This window comes from Citrus sinensis, chromosome 5 (assembly GCF_022201045.2).
Source record: "Citrus sinensis cultivar Valencia sweet orange chromosome 5, DVS_A1.0, whole genome shotgun sequence".
Classification (NCBI taxonomy): domain Eukaryota; kingdom Viridiplantae; phylum Streptophyta; class Magnoliopsida; order Sapindales; family Rutaceae; genus Citrus; species Citrus sinensis.
The window spans coordinates 2,060,006-2,083,958 of record NC_068560.1 but is presented as its reverse complement, the minus strand read 5'-3'; the positions used below and the strand labels follow the sequence as shown (position 1 = coordinate 2,083,958).

The window sequence follows — 23,953 nt, the reverse complement described above, 5'->3', positions numbered from 1 at the left end:
AGTGTGCATGCATTAGCTAGATGATAATTAAAAGACCAAGATTATATTCCCATCATAATTAACAACTAACAATCCAACATGATCCAGTGTCAATTACTTTTCAGTTTCTTATATTAATTTCTTTTTCAATATATATAATGGCAATCTCATGAGCTGAATATGTTAATTTCACTGTGTTAGGCACCTTTGTGATATTTTATTAGGCACATTCTCGTATAGAAGGATCATATTCTTGCACAAATTTCAAATAATCACACCAAAGAGGGACAGACTGCATCAGAAAAAGGAGTACTCAGCTGCCTTCACTTTCAATGAACTACTATGATGAAAATCTCCAGATATGAAATTAACTTCTTATGTGATTCTTATTGTCATCATCAAGGACTTTATTTACCACAAAGGAGATGGAAACAGATGATATAAGATGCAATTGAACTTTGATATAAACAAAAATGCTGCTCTTCAGCACATTTCTTAGGTTGAAAATGATTCAAATATTAAATTTATGTGTCTAGCAAGAAGATTTCTTTTTTTCCCCACCTCTTTTTGTGCATCATGAACTGTTAGCACCTCTTGGTAGTAAATAAAAACAAAGTGAATCAAGCTTACCAGTGGTACGCTTTACTATAATGCTTCAATTTCATAAATTCTTTCTCAAAGAATCATAAATTCATGCATAGTATGAATTCAAATTCGGTAGGCATAAAGAGAACAAACCAGATAATCAGAAACTTCTCTTTCGTAAATCTTCCCAACTCCCAAGAGAGCCTCAGGTCTACAAATTAAAGCCAAGTATCAGCAAGAAACCGATTATGTAATAATCAAAGTATACATTAAGCTTTAGGTCACAGTTATGAAAAACCAGAAAAAAGTATGAAATCTTAACAATTAGCTGAGGCCAACAGAAACAACATCAGACATTGTGATTAATTATCTTCCTCAACTAACTCAGCGATCAAATGTCTAATTCTGTAAACATATAAGCTGTTTCTTCTTCCATCAATTAAACCCCAAAGAATAGAACTCCCACTATAAGTATTCCCTTCTCCAAATTGATTCTCTTTTTCTTTCTTTAATACCTTTAAGCAGCTTTTCTTCCTTTTTACATTAGCAAATCTTAACATCAATTATTAAAATGCTCCAAAGTACAGAGCAAGATTAGTGTTTCATACAGAACTCGAATTAACTAAGAGATGTTCATCCATTGAACTTTGTTCATGCACTGATGACAAATTTTCAGGAAGCAAAACCATTAAAATCTTGGACTTATTATTGAATGATGTACGAACTTATTGAAATAAATTAACAGTGGTAATTATTTTAGTCTTACCTAAAAAGCAAATTCTATCTACCATAATAGCATATTTTTAGTAACATGCATTCCACTCCCAAGTCAGCTTCAGATATTAAGTCACTTCCTATTTTGATAGCACTAAACCAATGTATTATTCGAGTTAGGGTGAATAATTAGACCAAAAGTAAACAGTTAATCCTGATCTGCTTGATTGTCAAGAAACAGCAGGAAAAGAAGGGAAAGAAGCAAAAGAGAGCAAAGTGAAAACAAAAGCTCACTGGGCTCACAGAAAAAGACAAAAACATAAATTAATTTAAACTATGACTACGACTTCGTTTTTGCTTTCTTGGAAACTGAATCCTGAAAATGATCCACACTCCACCCAAGTTTTCTCAAGACACTCATTGATTCCTCAGAACACCCAACTAAGGTGGACCCAATGAAAGTCTATTGCATTGCTGAATGAAAGTATTAAATCTTAACAATTAGTTGAGGCCAACAGAAACAACATCAGATATTGTGATTAAATATCTTCCTCAACTAACTCAGCGATCAAATGTCTAATTCTGTAAACATATAAGCTGTTTCTTCTGCCATCAAATTGGTTCTCTTTTTCTTTCTTTAATACCTTTTAAGCATGTTTTGTTCCTTTTTACATTAGCAAATAACGAACATAAACATCTATATCTGTAAGCGAAAAAATATTTGTTAAAAAAATCGAAAACCACTGCAAAAAGGAAATGACAGATACCCAGTTGAAATCGAGGCTTCATCTCTCGCCCATTCTTGCCACCTAGCAGGAGTCAATGGAAAAAATCTCTTTCATCGCTTCACTAGCTTGTCTCAGCTTCTCTATCTCACCCATTTTTCTCAAAACCTTTATATACTGAAGAAAAAAAAGTCATTTTTATCGCAACCCAATTAAGAAAGAACAAGCAAATGGGTATCCACAAAATCACTGAATAGTATGCGTATTGATACTTGAAAATGGGTCTCGTAATTGGAAGGTTCATTGGATAACTTATACTCTAGTTTTGAAGCTCCATGCTCTGTTTTGCTTCGTCTTCTGAGTCAGAATCCGAGTCGGAGTTAGAGGCATCGCTCGAATCCTAAGAGTTGTCTTTTGTTTTTGTTTTAGGGTTGTGCTTAACGTTGGGCATGGCCGTATCTTCATCATCATATTCTTCTTCTTCTAGGATTGTTGCTAGGGTTTCTCCTTCGGGTTCCATCTTTTGAAATTTGAACTCTCCTTACTCTGTTTCTCCCGCTCAGTGACTACTGGTTTCTTAATTTTATGCAATTTTTTTTCTTAACGAGAAAATGATAAACTTTTGTGGAGTGGAAAACTTTTGTTGATGTCCCTCGATTTTGATTAAAATACAAATAAGTTCATTTATTTTTGGTCAAACTAATGAATGCCGCGCATGTATCTGAAATAAGAGTTCTTATCATTGCAATAATCACCCTAATTTTCTCCTTAATTTCTCTTTTCTCCTAGTTTATTATACTCCTATTAAATATAGTTTGTTATACTCCTATTGAATAATGGATTAAAGAAGAAGAAAAAATAACTATATGGTTTTTTTTTTCGACAATTTGGGTAAAATTTATGAGTATTTATATGAAAGAAGTGATAAAAGTAATTTGTGCACTATATGAAAGAATGCTATTGATATTACCAATAGCATTCCTTTTATTATCTTTATTTTTCTTAGTACACCCATAAAAATATTCATCCCACCAATATTAACTGCCTTTGCTTTCCCTATTTGTTGATAATATCATTTTCCTAATCTTATTTTCCATAGTTATCCAGCATATACAATTTATATTCGTTAAAATTAAAAAAAAAATTGGACAGTTGAGATTGCTTCTACGTATTCGTAGAACAGTTATTTGTGTATATATGCAGGCCATGTTTGTGCAAAAAATTAAAATTTAATGAGAATATTCTACACTTGTATCTGGTCTTTTAATTTGTTTTTCAGCAGTCGGTTATTCCCATAGAACCTCCTCGATATCTAAGTCAAAGAAATATGCTTTTAAATGAGTTTTGATGAAGAGTATTCTCCAGTTTAAGGTTTAAGAATTTTACATGAATGTGTGGGCGCTACATGAATGTCAAAAGTATTATTGTCCTATTTACTTATATTGAATTGTCCTTATTAGTAAATGGAATTCTGAAGTTTTTTGCAATAAAAAATATGAGTACTCAAAATAAATTAAATGATTTCACACTTATTAAAATAGATATAAATTTAATTTTTTATTTAATAAATTATCATGTTCACTTGTTCATCTTTTTATTTTTTTACATTTATTTCTATTCACTCCCTTTTAACCTGAGCATTAAACCTTTGATTATTAGGTATATCGTAAAATTAAAAGCTTGTGTACTTCGTGATTTCATAAATTGATTGCACTTATTTGCATCATCTCTTAATTTAGATATGATTTTATCACATCACAACACACCACCTCCATGATCTTATTTGCAAGTACTTCGTGATTTCATGGCGGGAAGCACAAAAAAGCATTAAGCAATTAGCTAATACAAAGAAATCAATATACATCGATGGGTTGATTAATTAATAATAACGAAAAATAAATTAAATATTTTTACTCCAGATACAGCACTACCAGGACTCTTGCATCATAAAATAATAAAACAAGATAAACACCAAAGAATTGATGCAACAAAACCCAGAAGACTCTAGTGTATGACTAGAATTTACAAAATTGTACATAGAAAGCCGAGATTATTAATGTGCTCAAGGACAGTAATTCACTTTCCCCTGTTTATTGGCTGTCCTTAACTTGTTCCTTCATTATTTGTCTATTTCCCCAACTTTTTTCTTATAAAACCGAAACCAATCGAATCATGACTACTATTGTAATACTAATTTTTTTTTAAAAAAAAATTTCAAATTCAAATACTATAGTTTGAAGGAAATATGTTATCATATAAATTAATAATTACCTAGTATAAAAACAAAATCCATATGGCATGTCCATATAGCGTGGGTAAAATATGTTCTTTGCATTGTTTGCTTCTTTTTTAAATTAATTTCCACTTAGATCTCATCTTTGACCGTTTGTAATGCGAAAAGAAATCCTAGTTGGTATTGTTGGTTTGCGGCAAAAAATTATTCAATATCATCTACTTCTTTGTTTGAAATTATAAAGCAGTTAACTATTAAAAAATCTTCTTAAAAGAAAAGTATTATTCAAATAAAACATAACAGATTCCAACTCAAGGTAAATCAATACTATAAACGTAATCATATTTTTCTAAAATAACGGTAATTTTCATAAATTAATAACTTATTTATTTATCGAACACTGCTTCATTATTCATTTACAAATCCCAACCGTTAGGTTAATGTAATTAAAATCTAACGGCTGAGCAGAACAACGACAAAAAAGAGGGATATGGAGCTGGATCCTGGAGTAAAGAAGAAGAAAAATTAACTACTGTATATGATTTTTTTTTAAAATATATTTTGTGACAATTTGAATACTATTTTTGTTAAGTTAGATTGTGCCTCAAAAATAAAATATAGTTGAAATTTATGGGCATCAATATGAAGGAAGTGATAAATTCATCATGCCTGCGCCTATAAAGAAGCCAATCAATATTGCCAATTTGTGAGATGAGATGCAAGCCTTTGATGAAATTCAACAGGCTTTTATTGCCCTCTTCAACAACATCAATAATCGAAACTGAGCAAAATGAAATCCTAAAAATTAAAATCTTAAAAAGTAAAAAAAATAATTATTTTTTCCATAAATTGATTGCACTTCATTCTTAATTGAAGACTATGACAAGTTAAATAAATTAATCACTATCATTAGTAAATATTAGTACCTCAAGTTAATGAATTCATAACTTAATAACGCCACATTTTCATCTAAATTAATATGTCTTACAAATTCATCTTTCGTAAGCTGGTGCCAGTGATCCTTTTTCAAATGGTTACATGTTTGCTTTGCTAATTAATTAATAAAGTGAAACAAAAACAAGTAGACCCCCGCACCAATAATTTTGCAAACAAAGCAATCAGACCATCCCCGTTTTTTTTTTTCTCTTTGTATCAATGTTATTCTGATTCCATATTCTTGCAATGCTATTCCCTAAGTTTTCTTTTTGAATGAGTCCTAAAAAGACTTGCAATATAGACCATGTATTTATTACGAGATTTATTGGAGTGAATTGTTGTTTTTGTCATTATCAAATAATATATTTGAGAGCTGTTCATTTTTGTTTATATAAAGCTGAAATTATTATAATTGTGTAGAAGAGTTTGAGGGTCACTGGGAGGATTTGCTCATTAATGGTTGGTGAAGTAGTAAACCGACCAGGCGAATTTATCAAAAGCACTTTATTACATCATCTCCAAATGTAAACCATTAGATACAAGTTTTGTATATTAAAGTCATTCTTTCCATTGAACTTCTCGAGATCAATCTTTGATGTAGCCACACTTGGATCTTGATCTGAAGAACTAGTTCTGATACCAATTGTACTGTCAAGATAGCCGCTAATCAAGCCATCAAAACACTGCCCAAGACCCTGTTCAAGATCAAACTAGCTACATATGAACAATTGAATGACCTCGATGAACTCAATAGATGACTTGAGAACTTAAAGCAAGATTTCAACCATTAGGAAAAAAGAAATAAGCAAGATTAACAAACAATCACACACAGAAACTAGCACTGTTTACGTGGTTCAGCTATGCAATGAGGCACAACTTACATCCAAGGGAGAATCGACCAAAATGAGTTTTATTTATGATTCAAAGTAATTTTACAGAGCTCACACGGAGAAACTAACAAGGAATAAGATGATACTTTTGTTGAAAAAATAGCATGTATATGCTATTTTGAGTGAGTCCCACTTAACGAAAGTGGATAATCTTGTGAGGTTCGGATTTTACTCCGTTGATACTTTAAAAGTATAATCTTATTTTCTCAAAATGATGCTTGGGTGAATAAGAAATTGTCTCTCAAAGTTCACCCTTGAAGTTGGAAATTTGAAAGGAAATGAGGCTTATCCCACATGGGAAAAAGAAGCCTAGGGATTAGTGTTTATATATAAACACTTAACCATGCCCGCGCGTACGCGAATGTCAGTCCAAAATCATCCATGCAAGCTTGGCACGTTCTTAATTTCCTTTTGTTTTGTTGTAACTGTTTCACGTTTTGAATTCAAAGGATTTGTAACAGCTTCATAACAATAATTTTTTAGCTGTTATACACGTTTATGAATTCAATTTTCAAATCAATTCAGTGAATTGAATTGGCTGTTATAACTATTTAATTGCATATATTGAATTCGAAAATTCAATACACAGCAGATGTTACATCCTCACATGAGTATAAAAAGGCACCTCCTCTTTTGTTTTTTGACACACTGAAATCAACACTAAGAGCACTTGTTATTTTTCTTCCCTCCTTCTTCGTCTATTTTTTCTGATTGAGTTCCCGTTGTTGTGGTACGCCGGAATTATCTGTCTGTGCTTAACCGAAAATTCGTGCCCGTTGTATCCTGAGAAATAGATACCAGCAGACCTAAAGCACTCCAAGAGGTGGTAAATCTGTTTTAAGGAAACTGTCCTGTACAGGCCTCGGGTTTATATTTCTGTTTCGGTTTCCTTCCTCTTATGTTCTTCATTTGTTGTTTCCGATTGCTGGTTTAAATTAGCTACTATTTAAATTATTATCTCACTGTGTTTGTTGTGCTAACGACTTTCTCTCTCTCTTCATTCTCTCTAGAAAGCTCTTTACATCTTGCTGAAACTGCCTGAAAGCTCAGCTTGTATAACGGCCGTTCATAACCCCAGATTGCACCAGATCCACCCATGTGTATAACAACTTATAACTAACTTGATTCTTCTCTCACGTGCTTGTCACACGCAGAACTTAAACCTTAGCCGAAACACTTTCATGCCTCGCCGTTTTGGTATCATTAAGCGGGTCATATGTCCAACCCCGTGACAACTTTGAAACATCTTAATAGACAAAACGATGCCGTTTTAAAACGCCAAGTTTTGAATCCAGCAAATTAGTCCACACAAATGATGATAAAAAATGCTGCTGCCATAACAAGAAATGGCATTGCAAGAATTTAGAATGCCACATGTTACCGAATCTGTTCTAAATCAAGACTATTATCATCCGAAATTCCGAATTTAATTTGCATACAAGACAGTATAAATCAACAGTTCAAAGAAAAAAAAGAAGAATTTAAACCATTAAAAGGATAGCCATTAGGTAGAATTTCACACGAAGAGCAATCAGTCAACCAAGCTTCTCTTTGCTTGAATTGCCGGAAGCATTCGGCCACTTTTCATGAACTGCAGATCAGATAGAATTTTTGTTGCATCCATTCTGGAAGATGTACTTAATATGTGATTTCGATTTGGACTAAAAGGAAATGTGCAACTGAATCTGACTGAATGAAAATAAAAAAGTACCCAAAAGAAAGAACTGCAGCTCTAACGAATGCAGATCAAATCATCACCCATTGTGTTCTGAGACAAAGAGAATCTATGGTGATTGATTTATATCCAACGGTGCCAGCGGTGACGTCCCACGCGCGACGATGGCGGTGGATCGAGCTCCCACAGCCGTGAGCCTCTAAGTGGCCGGTCGATGGCAATTCGGCCGTTTCAGGTGACGGGAATGGTCGGACAGGAATGGCCAATTTTTCGTGCTACAAACGGGGGCATTCCGGTCGGTTTTTGGCGACGCTGACGGCTGGGATATAATGACCAGTCTTTAAGCTTCCAATTGATACCTTGCTCGGTCGGTGAGCTGGCCGGAATCGTGAAATACAACCGATTCGGTTCTCGGGGCGGGTCGGGTTTTTGTTAGCTTCTTCTTCTCTCTCACACGTGTGTATGTGTTCTCCCTGTTTCCAGCTTCTTCTTTTATTTTACTGTACCGCCTTTTTTTTTTTTTGGGTTCACATACGTTACACAATGCAATTTATAACAATATACTGTTGCAATGGTGGATTAACAAAATTTCCAGCAATTCTCTTTTCATAAATAACAACCATGTGATCTCGATGACATTAACTATGTAAATGTTAACGGCACATGATTGCAGTTTTTGCCATCCCGCCACGGCGCACAATTTGCAAAACGTAAATCCATAAATTAATAATTAATTAATTTGCATTTAATATTTGAATGAATGATTCGAATGCCAAAAAACAATTTCACCACGATCACCTCATGTTACCTTTGTTCAGATTTGCCGTCGATGACTGTCGATATTTTCGGAACTACTCGGGCGTTACAGAGAAGAAAGAGAAAAAAAATCACAAAACCAATTTGATGCAATGAGCTCAGATAGTAGCCGAACGTCACTTCATTATTCATTTACAAATCCCAACCGTTAGATTAGCGTAATTAAAACCTAACAGTTGAGCAGCATAACGGCAAAAAAGAGGGGAATGGAGCTGGATACAGGAGTGAAGAAGAAGAAAAATTAACTACTGTATATGATTTTTTTTTTTAAAACATTTTGTGACAATTTGAATATTCTTTTTGTTAAGTTAGATTGTGCATCAACATAAAATAAGGTTGAAATTTATGGGTATCAATATGAAAGAAGTGATAAAGCTAGTTTGTGCATACGCAATTAAACAATTCAACTTAGACTGAAATTCAGAAATATTTATAACAACCCAATTGCGCACTATTGATTTTGAGTTGGAACTGCTTTTACTTGTTCAAAAATTTTTTTAACTTCGACGGCTAGCAAAGGTTAATACAAGAGAAGGTGTTTTATTGATTTTGGGTGACCCTTACTCATGCATTTGCTAAGCCATTAACCATAATGATAAAGAATATTAATGAAGTAAGTTGATTGACACAAAAGTTCTATTTCTTTGAATTAACAGATATGCAACGTAATTCAGAAGTGCCCAATGTGGTGCACGACACAAAATTAAAAAAAGGATGTAGTGGAATTAATTAATTAATTTTCAGCAACAAAAGAATAATATTAACATATGATATGCCTGCATGCAGATTTTTATAATCTAATTTTCTCTCTTTGGGACACTCTCAATTCTCGTTCTCTCTTATTAAATTAATCATACTCGCATTCTAAACTGGTAACAAATTTATGTATATCTCTAATCTAATCTGGTTAATTTTTCTTTTCTAAGATTTCAAGTAAAAAAGATTCGTAAAATTAATTCTTGAAGAAAGATTTGAAGAAACATTTTGCAGAATGCTCTGTAGAAAATGGAAACTTTTCTATTTGAGTTAAAAGTCTGCGTTGAAGCGCACTACGATAGAATATGTCACATGTTAAAATAGTTTTGTATTAATATTGAGCCAATTACTCATTATAAAACACTATAATGATTGTTTAGAGAAAACAAAATTTCATCATCATTATATATATCTGAGTGGAACTGTTTACACTTAGGTAGCGTTTACTTTTTAGATTGGAGTGAGAATCCTGAGGAGTGGAAATTCTATGATTGGGAGTGTGGAGTGGGATTGAGAGTAGATTGTTTACTTGCACTGTAATGGAAGCATAAAATGGAGATCAAAATTCAATTTATGTGTTTACTTTGTCTTGGATTGTGAGTAAATAGTTTCAAATTACAATTTTATCTTTATTTTAAAGAATTATAGTTTTTAATTACAAAGTTAATAAAAAACATATTTAATGAATAAACATTTATTTTATTATATTTGTAAATTTATAATAACTATTAATATTCTTAATTATGAACATCACAATTTTTTATTAATTTTAATTTTAATTATATAAATTAAAAATTGTTGATAAGGGCAATATAAATGAAATATTTTTACTATTAACATAGTATGAAATTAATATTTTCTTAGAATAAATTATTTATTAGTATTAATTATTAATATTAAAGAAATATAATACTATATTACTATTATTTTTAAATAAATATAATACTATTATATTTTCAAATAAAGATGGTATATAGTAATATTATTAATTCTCTATTAATATAATAATAATATTTTTAAGTAAATTAAACTTAGAATCAAACCCAATTATTATTTAGTTAAATATAATAATATTATTTAAATATTTGTTAAATATAATTATAGTAAATTTAATAAAAAGAAGGGTAGATATAAAATGAAACATTATTTTATTTTATTTAATATAATTATATTAAATTTATTATTTATTAATATAATATTATTTAGTGCAAAATTAGTATTTTCTTAGAATAAACTATTTATTATTATTTATTATTAATATTAAATAAATTTGGTACTATTATTTTTAAAATAAATATAATAATATTATATTATTAAATAAAGATAGCATATAGTAATTTTTATTAATTCTCTATTAATATAATAATATTATTTTTAAGTAATTTTAACTTATAATTAATGCAAATTATTATTTAGTTAAATATAATAATATTATTTATTTTATTTTATTTAATATAAAATATTAAATTAAATTAAAAAAATGGTAGAAAATGGAGAGGTGGGAGTGGATTTCCATTTCCACCTCTCCCCATGGGAGTCCCACTCCCACTCTCCACTCCAAAAATGGGTGGGACCCACGAAGTGGGATTTCCAATCATTTCCCAATTTGTTGAAGTAAACACTGGAGTGAGAGGAATCCACACTCCTCACTCCCAGAAAGTAAACACAGCCAAGGGTAATTGGGAATATATTATGTGTCCCAAATTCAATTATATGTCCTTCTCTTTGAATTTATCCTAAAAAGAATTGCAATATAGAATGTAATGTGATTTACTGGAGTGAATTGTTATTTTTGTGATTATCAAATAGTATATTTGAGAGTTTCTTATTTTGTATATATAAAATTGAAATTATTTTAATTGTGCACAAGGGTTTGAGGGTCATTGGGAGAATTTGCTTGTTAATGGTTAGTGAAGCAAACCGACCAGGGAAATTTATCAAAAGCACTTTATTACAACATCTTCATACATATCCCATAGAATCTTGGTTGCATTCATTCTAGCAAAAATACTTAATGTCTGATTTCAGTTTGGACTAAAAGCAAACATGCAACTCAATCTGATTGATTCAAAATTTAAAAATTTAAAACAGTACCCAAAAGAAAGAAAGAAGAAAGTGTCAAGCAGCTCTAATGAACGCAGGGGGATGCATGCATATTAATATTTCTCATCAAATCATCACACATTGTGCTCCAAGACTAAGAAAATCTAAGTTAATTGATTTATATTGATTTTTCAAAACAGAACTATCTTATATCATTTAGTGATTAGTGATGCTAATATTTGATAAAATGAATCAGGTGTCTGCTGAAATTTCTTGAGGAAGAACCCCTGAGTATTCATCTCAATAAGCGACTCAGCATAAGAGAATAAGAAGAACATTCAGGAATCATCAGGTAGGATAAGATCAAGGAGGCAGTAAGAAAACATTCATTTTGGCCAAATAAAAATTGCAGAACTTTTGTTGCTGAGATTAGTAATCAAACCATTGTTGGGATATTGGTTTGGTAATTGTTGAATTAATGGCCCTGGACTTATTCTATGGTGAACGGAAATTATAACATAAGGTGTTTCCATGCTCAATAAGGCACGTATAAGAGGTAGCTGGTATTGACAGTTGGCAATCATGAAAATTATGTCATAGTAGTAGTACTATGTACTTGCTTCATTTTCATTAGGAGCATATATAATATGGAAATACCAAATGGCTATATACAATTGGCCATTGCAAAATCATACCTTGCGTCAAATTAACCGTAGATTAATGGATTTCTTGTCGGGGTGGATGGCTCCAATATGTAAGTAATGGCTAGCTTTCTCAGGTGCTGAAACTTCATATTCAAAGTACATACGATATTTATTTTGTGTAGATGAAATCATTGGGAGTTTCACTCTAATGGATGGATGTTGCCGGGTACTAAGAATTGATATTCGTATTGATTAATTAGTATAAGTTAGATGAATGGTTAATGTTCATGCACTTTTAAGCTACATGTGGCAATGAAAATCAAGTGAGTTTAATTCTGTGATGTAATATGACACTATTCAACCAAGCAACATTACTCTTCAGTGATAGACAAAAATGAAACTAGTGCACATGCATTAGTTAGATGATAATTAAAAGACCTAGATTATAACAGAGTAAAGGATTTTGAGTTTGAATGAGTAAACTAGATATGTCAGCAGATTCTCCTCCTAGAATATGGGAACTATCTAGTTTACTCATTCAAATTCATTCAAATGTAAAATATTTTCCTGTTATCTTATCTCTTAAAATAGGCAATGTTGTTATGTATATTGTTGTATATAAAGTCTTACAATCAATGGAAAAGTATTCACTCAAAATCCTTTACTCTGTTATGGTATCAGAGCATTAAAGCTCTCCATTTTTCTTTTCTCTTCTCCCTCTTTCTACTGAATTCTTGCAATGGCAAGCAATCTTTCAAACACTACTATCCGAAACACCAATGATTCCAACAACACTCTCATCACCATCAATGTCGCAGCTCAAACTCCTTTCAAATTAACTACCACCAATTACCTACCTTGGAAGTTACAGTTCCAAACACTTTTCGTTGGCTATGATCTCCTCGGATATATAGATGGCTCTAAACCATGTCGTTCTACAACTGTAACAGCCAACAACACCACATCCCCAAATCCTGCATATACTCTCTAGATCCGACAAGACCAATTGATTTAAAATGCAATCATTGGATCAATCTCTCCCTCTATAATTGTTAGCCTAAAGGGCTATACATAATGTAATTTTGATGATAACAAACATATGTATTGAGTGATTTAATAAATATTGTATTTCACATTTTTACTAGTTTTTGAAGGATAATATTTATACAAGTAAATCAAGTGAAATCAAGATTGAAGACACTCAACGGACAATGGCGACATCAAGAATAGTTTAGAGCTCAACGAACAAATTAGTGCAATAAATTCTTGTAAAACCGGTATGATTTAATTGATGTTTGATTTAGCATTTGAGAAGCTCAAGAAATTAATTTAATTAAATACTTTTCATAAACTAAAATATTTTATTTTTATAAAGTAAAGTATTTTGTGGATTTGAGTAAAATTGGACTTAAATGTTAAGATTTGAAATCTTTGATTTTAATAAGTATCAAATTTCGGAGTTGGATGTTTTTACAAACATTTTAAATATTTTGGGCCATACTATAATTTATGAATATTTTGAACTAAAGTGAAAGATTTTGAGAACTTTGAAAAATATAGGTATTATGTTGAAAATGACCTTTGTGTGAAATAAGAAAATCTTTGGGGTCATATCATAATTTCAGAAAGTTTGAGAAAGACATCTATTTTTATGAAGTTCTGAAATTGGACCTATTTGCAAAGTTTTCTGACGTTTTGGGCCATAGTATAATTATAGAACGTTTTGGGCTAAAGTGTAATTTTAGTGAACAGTAGTACTGTAGCAAAATTCAAAAATAACGGTAATATTACTGTTCCTGAGCGGCTAGCCGGATAATCAAGCGGCTAACCGCTTGAGCGCTGGAATTTGCCTATAACGGCTAGTTTTTGGGCTTTCACTATAAAAACTCAACTCAAACTTCATTTTAAGAACTAACACAAGCAAATATAAGATCATATAACATATATTGAGCTTCCATTTCGTAAATCATCATTTGTTGAATCATCATTGAGCTATAATTTGTTATTCACTCTTAAAGAGAGTTTTATTGTTGTGAATTTCATTTCTCATCAATTTGTGAGTGTACAAGTGTGGGAAACACTTGGGGTGAAGAGATTGGGGATATAATCTCTTGTTGTAAAGGTTCATTGACACCTTGGAAGTCAATTGTAAACATTTGAAGCCTTGGGAGGCTTGGATAGTGAAATCCTCAAGCCGGGTGAGCTTGGAGGCGTGGACGTAGGCGGGGATAGCCGAACCACGTAAAAATCCTTGTGTTCGTTTTCTCTTCCCTTACTCTTTTAATATTGTACTTGATTGAATTTATTGTTTTTGATTTGATTAAGGCGGTAGATTAAATTGTTGTGCGAATTGTATTGCATAAAATTTAAAATCCCAATTCACCCCCCCTCTTGGGTTGCATAACTTGCATTTCAATAATCCCGTTTATTGCTAATACCAAAACATCACAAGAAGCTTGGACCACACTTGCCAACACATATGCCAAACCCTCACATGGTCGAATCAAGCAAGTCAAAAATCAAATCAAACAAATGACTAAAGGGCCTAAATCAATCACTGAATTTCTGCAAAATGTGAAGGCACGAGCTGATGAGTTAGCTCTACTTGGGTCACCATTTGATAATGATGACCTCACCGATAAGATCCTAGAGACACTTGGTGATGACTACAAAGAGTTAGTCAGAGCTGTTCAAGCAAGAGATACTCCAATCTCCTTTGAAGAACTCCATAAGAAACTCCTCAACTTTGAAGCCACGATCAACATCACCATACCACAAACTGCCTTCCCCATCACTGCTCATGTTTCAACTCGCACCAATAACAACTGGCGCAATAGTAACAACTATGCCAATCAAATTTCAACCAATACCAATTGAAATCCAGGACAATCTCAAAACAACAATTTGAATCGACAACAACATCCCTACCTTGGCTTTTGCCAACTCTGCAGGATTCAAGGACACACTGCCAAAAAGTGTACATCTTACAAGTTGCAACCAATCCAACCTACCAACACCAGCACAACCACTCCATGGCAGCCCAAAGCCAATTATGCAGCAGCAACAAACAACAGTCAAAACTAGCTTCTTGATAGTGGTGCATCTCACCACGTAACATCTGACCTTGAGAACCTTTCTTTGCACAATCCATATGACGCGAACGAAGACATGATTATTATGGATGGCACTGAGTTACATGAATGACTGTGGTATGTTCAATTTTGTCAGATTTGGCTAGTTGAGCATGGAGATTTATTTTTCTGAGAAGTTTGTGGATGTTGTTTTTGGCTCGTGTTGTCATGGTATGAGAGGGTAGGTTTGTGGTTGTAGTTGTGGAGAGAGTTGGTGTCTCAGGATTTGCACAAGGAAGTTGATGAGAGTCTTCCACAGTAGATAGCGTATTGAGTGACAATGGTGTGAGAGATGTTTGTATTTGTATCGGTGAAGGAAAACACTTAGCAATGGTGTTGGAGTGAGTTATGGACTCTTCTAGTTTAAGATGCTTAAAAGGATAAACATTTTCTACAAACTTTACATGTCTAGACACATAGACCCTTGAAGTGTTGCAATCAAGACAAAAATAAGCACTTTGATTATTGGAATAGCCTAAGAACACACATGGTTTAGAGTTGGACTCTAGCTTGTGAGAGTTATATGGTTTTAACCATGGATAACAGAGGCAACCAAATATCTTAAGTTTGGTATAATTGGGTGGCAATTTAAAAAATTTTCCGAATGGAGTTTGAAGGTGTATAGTTGGTGTTGGCATTCTATTTATCAAGTAAACGACTGTTGCAAAAGCATGTGTCCAATAAGATAATGGAATAGAGGCATGGGTTAAGAGTGCCAAACCAGTTTCTACAATGTGTAGATGCCTTCGTTCAAACGTGCCATTGTGTTCAGGAGTGTGTGATGGAGTGGTAAGATGAGCTATGCCATTCATGGATAGAAAATTGGTTAGAGCCATAAATTTACCACCATTATCAGAATATAATATTTTGATGGTGTGATCAAATTGCTTTTCAACAATGGATTTGAACTTGATAAATATTTCTTTCACGTCAAATTTATGTTTTAGTGGATAAAACCATATGTACCTTATATGTTGATCCACAAATATGACATAATATTTATAATTATCAATGGAAACCACAAGCGAGGTCCAAACATTACTGTAAATGACTTCAAGAGGACGAGACGCTTTTATTATTGACTGCGAAAAGGACAACTTGTGACTTTTATTTGTTAGAAACGCATTACAATTAAAAGAAGACGATACAGAAGATGTTAAACTCAATTTATTGGAAAAGATAATTTGCTTAAGAATAGAAGGAGATGGGTGTCCTAGCCTATGATGCCAATCATGAGCAGTAGTTTTGATACTGGAAAAGGCAAGAATGGGACTGGATTGTGGCCACTCATATACGCCATCTTTAGTTTGGCCTCTCAACAGTGTGTTCCCTGTGTTGAGATCCTTCACAGAAAAAGTATTAGGTAAGAACTCAATAGCAGCATTATTGGTATTGCAAAATTGATGAATTGAAATAAGATTTCGCTTTATGCTTGGCACACAGAGAACATTATTTAATTTAAAATTTTTATGAGGAAAGGTAAGAGTAGTTGAACCAGTGTGAGTTGTCTGTAACTCAGTGCCATCCCCAATCATCATGTCATCGTTTCCGTCATATGGATTGTGCAAAGAAAGGTTCTCCAGGTCAGATGTTACGTGGTGAGATGCACCATTGTCAAGAAGCCAATTTTGACTGTTGTTTGTTGTTGCTGCATAATTGGTTTTGGGCTGCCATGGAGTGGTTTTGCTGGTGTCGGTAGGTTGGATTGGTTGCAACTTGTAAGATGGACACTTTTTGGCAGTGTGTCCTTGAATCCTGCAGAGTTGGCAAAAGCTAAGGTAGGGACGTTGCTGTCGATTCAAATTGTTGTTTTGAGGTTGTCCTAGACTCCGATTGGTGTTGGTTGAACTTTGATTGGCATAGTTGTTACTATTGCGCCAGTTGTTATTGGTGTGAGTTGAAACATGAGCAGTGATGGGGAAGGCAATTTGTGGTCTGGTGATGTTGAGTGTGGCTTCAAAGTTGAGGAGTTTCTCATGGAGTTCTTCAAAGGAGATTGGAGTATCTCTTCCTTGAACAGCTCTAACTAACTCTTTGTAGTCATCACCAAGTGTCTCTAGGATCCTATCGGTGCGGTCATCATTATCAAATGGTGACCCAAATAGAGCTAACTCATCAGCGCGTGCCTTCACATTTTGCAGAAATTCAGTGATTGATTCAGGCCCTTTAGTCATTTGTTTGATTTCATTTTTGACTTGCTTGATTCGACCGCGTGAGGGTTTGGCACATGTGTTGGCAAGTGTGGTCCAAGCTTCTTGTGGTGTTTTGGTATTAGCAATAAACGAGATTATAGAGGGAGAGATTGATCCAATGATTGCATTTAAAATCAATTGGTCTTGTCGGATCCAGAGAGTATATGCAAGATTTGGGGATGTGGTGTTGTTGGTTGTTACAGTTGCAAAAGGACATGGTTTAGAGCCATCTATATATCCGAGGAGATCATAGCCAACGAAAAGTGTTTAGAATTGTAACTTCCAAGATAGGTAATTGGTGGTAGTTAATTTGAGAGGAGTTTGAGCTGCGACATTGATGGTGATAAGAGTGTTGCTGGAATCATTGGTGTTTTCAGATGGTAGTGTTGGAATGATTGCTTGCCATTGCAAGAATTCAGTAGAAAGAGGGAGAATAGAAAACAAAAATGGAGAGATTTAATGCTCTGATACCATAACAGAGTAAAGGATTTTGAGTTTGAATGAGTAAACTAGATAGTTACCATATTCTAGGAGGAGAATCTGCTGACAGATTATATACCCATCGTAATTAACAACTAACAATCCAACATGTTCCAGTGCCAAATAATTTTCAATTTCTTGTATTATTTTATTTTTCAATACATATAATGGCAACTTCATGAGCCAAATGTTAATTTCACTACGTTAGCCACCTTCGTGATATTTTATTAAACCGTAGAAGTGGGGGTTCGATTAAAGGAGATTTTGAATGATTTATTTAATTGTAAATTCTTCGGATTATGTATGTTTAAGTTGAAAACAGGGGAGCTCCCTGAATTGGCTTTACTTCCCATTTTGTACAATTGTAAAAAACAGGGGCTGCTCTGCCTTCGCAACTACTGTTAATTTCAATTTCGGAACGTGATGCACTGAAATCTTAGTTCATCCCTTAAGAACTTTGGTCAGACGGATTGTTTTAAATTATTCCATTAATATGACAAGTTAGAAAGTAATAGCGAAATGGATTTTTTAATTTGGAATGAGCAAAACTGATTGAAGAATATTATCAAAAGCGTTGATAATATTTGTAGTTTAAAATTTACTCTGAACAACGTATGATTATGCGCACTAGCTAATAGATTTTAAAAGATCACTTTTTACTTTGAACACTTTTGTAAATACCAAAATACTTCTCAATAACTTTCCTTCTATTATCTTTGTTTTTTTTTCTTAGTACACCCATGAAAATATTTTCACACCAAGATTAATTACCTTTGTGCTCCTTATTTGTTAATAATATCATTTTGCTAAGTTTATTTTTCGAAACTGTCCAACATTTAAAATTTATGTTCATTAAAATTTAGACAACATTGGATGGTTGAGATTGCTTCTACAGATCCGCAGAACATTACTTGTGTATATACGCAACTCAAGATATACTTATTTGTTTATCTTCTACGCCTGTATCAGATTTTTTATTTTTTTTCTGCTGTTGTTAGTTCCCCTAGGACCTCCTTGGCAGAGAAGTGAAAAGTGCATTAACTCTTTATTTGGAATAGATATATGTTCAGCAAAAATTGAAATCAAAGTCAAAGAAATTAGAATCATATATTTAGCTAGGCACGGTCTCACTAGTTATGCATGCACTTTAGTTACCTAATTATCTAGGTCAAAATTTGTATTTAGTTGATGAGATTTCCCATCTCCCAAAATTTTATTTAAAGAAAAAAAATCAATCTCACATAAAAGAATACAAATCGCAGGACCATAGCATATATCCTAGAGTGAGAGGAAACTCTATTTATAGTAACTTCAACTACTAAAAGGGGAGGTAAAAAAAAGAAAGCACAACGTGTGGTAGTGTGCTTATATACAATAGCTGACATTCTAGATTAGTAATGGCAACATTCGTTTTTGGAAAAATAAAAAATAAAAAATGTACGTGTAATGGTAAATATTTGCCCTGTTTTACTTTGTTTATTTACTTTATTTTCATTATTTGTCTATTTTCCGGACTTTTTTAAAATCTCAAGAAGTTCAAATATTATGATGATTGCTTTATATTTCCTTCAATTGCATTGCTTTCAATTACTTGAGCATTCACAAACTAAACTTGTTCCTTAGCAAATCTCTTTTAAAAACTTCTTATTGTCCTACAAGACCCTCTTACTATACAAATTAATAATTACTTAATCTTAAACTAAATTTATATTTATGTATTTATGGCTTTTACAAAATATATTCTTATTGCTGTTCTTGTAATTGATTTTGACTAATTTCATTTTTAATTTTTTTATATGAAAAATCAAATCTCTTCTCGACATTCTCTAAATTAAAATTCAGAATTGCGGTTAATTTATCAAAAATGTATTCTTAATAGCATAAAATATATTCTTAATCTCGGAAAGCTACTAAATGCATCAACTAAATGACGTTGGTTTGGAACCAGAAATCCAAATGCGGGGGCTCCAGTAAGTAAGCATCTTCGGAGACAGCCCTCCGAGCAGAGACAGAGAGAGACGATACAGCTTCGATAAACAGCCTTCCAGATTCCAGCCACCCCAACCCTCGTAGTTGAATTGCAATCCCGATAATGAAGTATCAATCACAACTCTTGCCCCATATTTTTCACAAACACATCTCTTTGTTGCTGTACAGCAAGCCAGTTGGATTGACGGTTGGACCAGAAATGTTTACCCACGGCTTCTTTACAGTCTCGAGTATTGTCACAAGTGTCTTCTCTGTCACCTTAAAGCCCACTTCATATTCAGTAGGGATATTCACAATGTTCGCTTTCAAAAATTTTGCAGCAGAAACATAGTTCCCATTCGAGCCAGCTGGGAAGCATAATGGTCCACCTTCTAGGATACAGCAGAGGACTAGCCTATTAAACAGAGATTGAGAGCAACCTGCATATGTGAATTCTGTATCTGTATCGACTGAGAAACCAAAATTGCTCTTGATATATATGTCTTACGCTAGGGGTGACGTCAATTTCTGACTCAGACATGTTTTGTCCTGCAAAACTTTCAAAGATAGCAGCTCTGACCAGACATGGTGCAGGCAAGAAGCTTTGGTCTACATCCATATGAATCAGGTCAGAGTTTGGTGTCTCAGTAATTGACGGTTCAGCACCGTTGAGGACAGAGATGGCTGATCTAGAAAACCCGATCATCTCAGTTGATTTGGCCTTTTCACAATCCCTCTGAAGAACATTTATCAAAAAGCAATTTCATAAGCTAACTTACTTCAATGAACAAAAGCAAATGGCAGAAAATGCCAATGTAGCGGCTAAAAGTGCCACGAAATGAACAAGTGAGAAATATTAAGAAAAATCAGAGGTGGGATAAACATATGCCCAGTGAATTAACAAAAAAATCCAAGTCCTTGCATGATTCTGAATTGCTTATTTGCTTCCAATTTTTGTAACATAAATATCAACTATCTGATTACTGTCATGTTCAAATGGAAGAGTTATTCAGCATTGGATATACTTAAATATACTCATAAAAACATGCATATTCATGCGCGTGTGTACCTAAATACATATATTCAAAAATGGATTCTGTGATATGAAAACAGAGTAAAAAAGACAAGGATAACCTTTTCATGTGTACGTCGCTCAGCAAGCTGGAAAGCCAGAAGTGTAAAACCTTAAGTCCTTGTAACATCCATATTAAATTACTGAGAAATATGAAAGCGGAAGCATACCTGAATCCATGGTGATTCGTAGTGGTTCTTGAGTGTAGGAGATGGACTTCCAATCTTCTCTTTTTCTCTTGAGTTTAGAATTCTCTCTGAGAGGATTAGAGAAGTTGCAGAGGATGAAGAGAGATTGGGGACCATAACCCCTTTTAATTCAATAACTTGACAGGCAGTTTTCTAATGAAACCCGTTCAGCAGTTATTTATGATAATTATCACGTCAACCCCTCATTAAAGTGATAATTAAATTCTAGTATCTATGCATTTAATCCACAATAATTATACCATTTGCCATTTATTTAACTTCAAATAGATCACTTAATTCTTGGCTTATTAAATAATAGCACACACATTTTATTTATTTCATGTGTGGCCCTAAATATTAGATTAATATAAAATTAATCTAACAAGAAGCTCATGAAAAAGACAACCACAGTCTTAGACAAGGCCTTAAAGATGGACTCCTTTGTTGACCTAGTGCTCTACCTATACATACACAAGTACGTGGCTAGAGTTTAGTTGGTAATTTAGTTGAATCTGATGAACGGAACAGATTTTCTGAAATGAATTTCGAAACTAAAAATCAATATGAGTTTTGGGTTCTATCATGCATTTTCTGTATACTATTAATTTGTTTGAGCTTATAAACTAGGACATCAAAACATAGATTCTGTTCTAGCTACTGTTTTTCACTTTAGATTGGGGATGGATTTTCAGCTTTAAGGCCTGTGACAACCCAATACACATATATGAGCAAGCTACTTGGTGGCCAATAGTACATAAAATAGACATAAAAATGGATGGCCATCTGATTCCCCAAAACCTACAACAAAATTAAATAACGAACTCCAATACCATCAATTCCGCGTTTTAATTTCAAGTTGGAAACTAGTGAAACTAGAGGCTCAGGTGATTTAATTTTGTATATATTTAATAAATTAGAAATAGAACCAGCATGGTAGCAAGACGCAGCTTAACTGGTGCTATGAAGGCACTTTGTTTCTGCAGTTTTCTAAATTTGAATAATAATAAATTTCAAAGTTTGTATTCGATGGGTAAGATTTCTTATCCTTGAAATTTTGTTCAAAGAAAAAACCAATCCCACATAAAGGAATACAAATTGCAGGACCATACAAATTGCAGAACAAGTTAAGTCAGTTTTTGGCTGCTCCCACTGTGCTTCACTGGCAGGCTTGCAAAAGGGTTCTTAGGTATCTTCAGTGTACAGCTACTTATGGGATTCAGTTCTACAATTCAAAGTCTCTTTCTCTCACAGCAGATCTGTTGGAGGCTACTGCATCTTCCTTGGATCCAATCTTGTCTCTTGGTCATCTAAGAAACAAAATGTTGTTTCTCGATCATCAGCTGAGTCAAAATATAGAGCATTGGCCTTGACAACTTCAGAAGAATTATGGATTTCATATTTGTTGCAGGAACTCAGAGTACAGCTCAACAACACACCTGTTCTGTACTGTGATAATAAAAGTGCAGAGGCTCTGGCAAGCAACCCAAAGTATCATTCACGAACCAAGCACATTGAATTAGACATTCATTTTGTAAGAGAACATATTGCCAAGAAGGAATTTGTTCTTGAACATGTATCAAGCTCAAATCAATTGGCAGATGTGCTTACTAAGCCACTTGGTTTTGACCATTTTGCTTATATGAGAACTAAGCTCAATGTTTGTCCAAGACCTTGAGCTTAAGGGGGCATGTTAAGAATAAATCCTGATGTCCATGTCAGCAGCTTAGTCAGCAAAGCTTGTTGAGTCATTGACCACGTCAGCAATTAGTTATATGCGCAAAACAGCTTCTAAAGTTTGTTAATGATTCCCGCCAATAGTTTATTATAAGTTGTTGAGATTAGTCACATACATTTGTTGCTGCAGAATCTTCTAGACATGAGTATATAAAGCTTTGTAATTCTTCATTTCAGTTTTAAGAATTAATAGAATGATTTCAGTTTGATATATTTTCTCTCTGAAGCTTTAGAATTTTCCTTTCAACCAAACACTCTATTTTCTTTAACTTGACTAAGCTCCGAATAACGTGGTGTGATAAACTAGAGGCCTCACGCAAGGACAAGCAGAGTCTTCAAGAATTAAACAGAGCAGGCCTGGCAAGCGTATAGGATATTGCTTCCCAGTTGAGGCAGATGATGGTATGTTTCCCAGCAACATTCAGTCACTTTATATTCATGATATGAAGATTTGGAAGCAATCGATGGGGTGGGGGGAAGGGGGATTGAGCAGATTCTCATCTCTACAACGACTGTCAATCGGAGGACTTCATGACTTGGTGTCATTTCGCCACAGGAGTTAGGAACCCGTTTGTGGATTTATGATTTCCAAAACCTGGAATGCCTGTCTTCAGTTGGTCAAAATCTCACGTCGTTGGTGTATCTTTGGCTTTATATTCGTCCGAAGCTAACATACTTTTTGGACAAGAGTGTGCCTACCTCGCTCTTGCAACTGTATATCAAGGATTGTCCGCTGATAGAAGAAAGATACAGAAAGGATTAAATCGATCGTCTTATGTGGCAAGATCTCAGTTGAAATTTCACTCTCTTCTATCTTTAGTTTTCTTTTAACTGAGACACTTTGAAAAAATTAATACAACAATTTCTGCTTTTGAGAACTACAAGGTTAACACTTAACGATTGTTGGATTCCAGTGAAAAGAATTTATTTGTTGATGTTGAATGATAGAATATATGCAATTTTCCTGCAGGTGTTGACGGTCTAAAATTTTGAGTGATACTTGAAAATTGCAACATATACAAGAAAACAGAACGAAAAGCTGAAGCCAATAACTTGATGGGTTAATCAAATTTTAGTGAAGTGATAAAATACACTCAAAGTAAGATTTTTCTATTATCTTTTAAAAGATAACAATTGAAACTAAAAAACTGACTGACCGGCTTATAAATGAAGCCAATAGCTTGATGGGTTT

At 33.4% G+C, this 23,953-nt stretch overlaps 2 protein-coding genes across 12 annotated transcripts in view; one reads left to right on the top strand and one right to left on the bottom strand.

The window, feature by feature from the left end:
* The window catches only part of LOC127902569 (uncharacterized), a 100,754-nt gene that overhangs the window by 31,117 nt on the left and 45,684 nt on the right, over nucleotides 1–23,953 (bottom strand). Inside the window, exons 1-2 of one of the 5 annotated variants that reach the window (XR_008054970.1) lie at nucleotides 2,276–2,291; nucleotides 2,088–2,180 (exon numbers count right to left, since the gene is read on the bottom strand). The exons of 3 other annotated variants lie outside the window; for them this stretch is intronic. The gene's annotated coding sequence lies outside the window, so the exon portion shown is untranslated. Of the gene's footprint in view, nucleotides 1–2,087; nucleotides 2,181–2,275; nucleotides 2,292–23,953 lie in introns of those variants that run through there. One more of the 5 variants, XR_008054969.1, reaches the window with a different exon arrangement.
* LOC127902564 (putative disease resistance RPP13-like protein 1) overlaps nucleotides 1–23,953 on the top strand; it is a 121,153-nt gene that overhangs the window by 59,501 nt on the left and 37,699 nt on the right. The window lies entirely within an intron of this gene.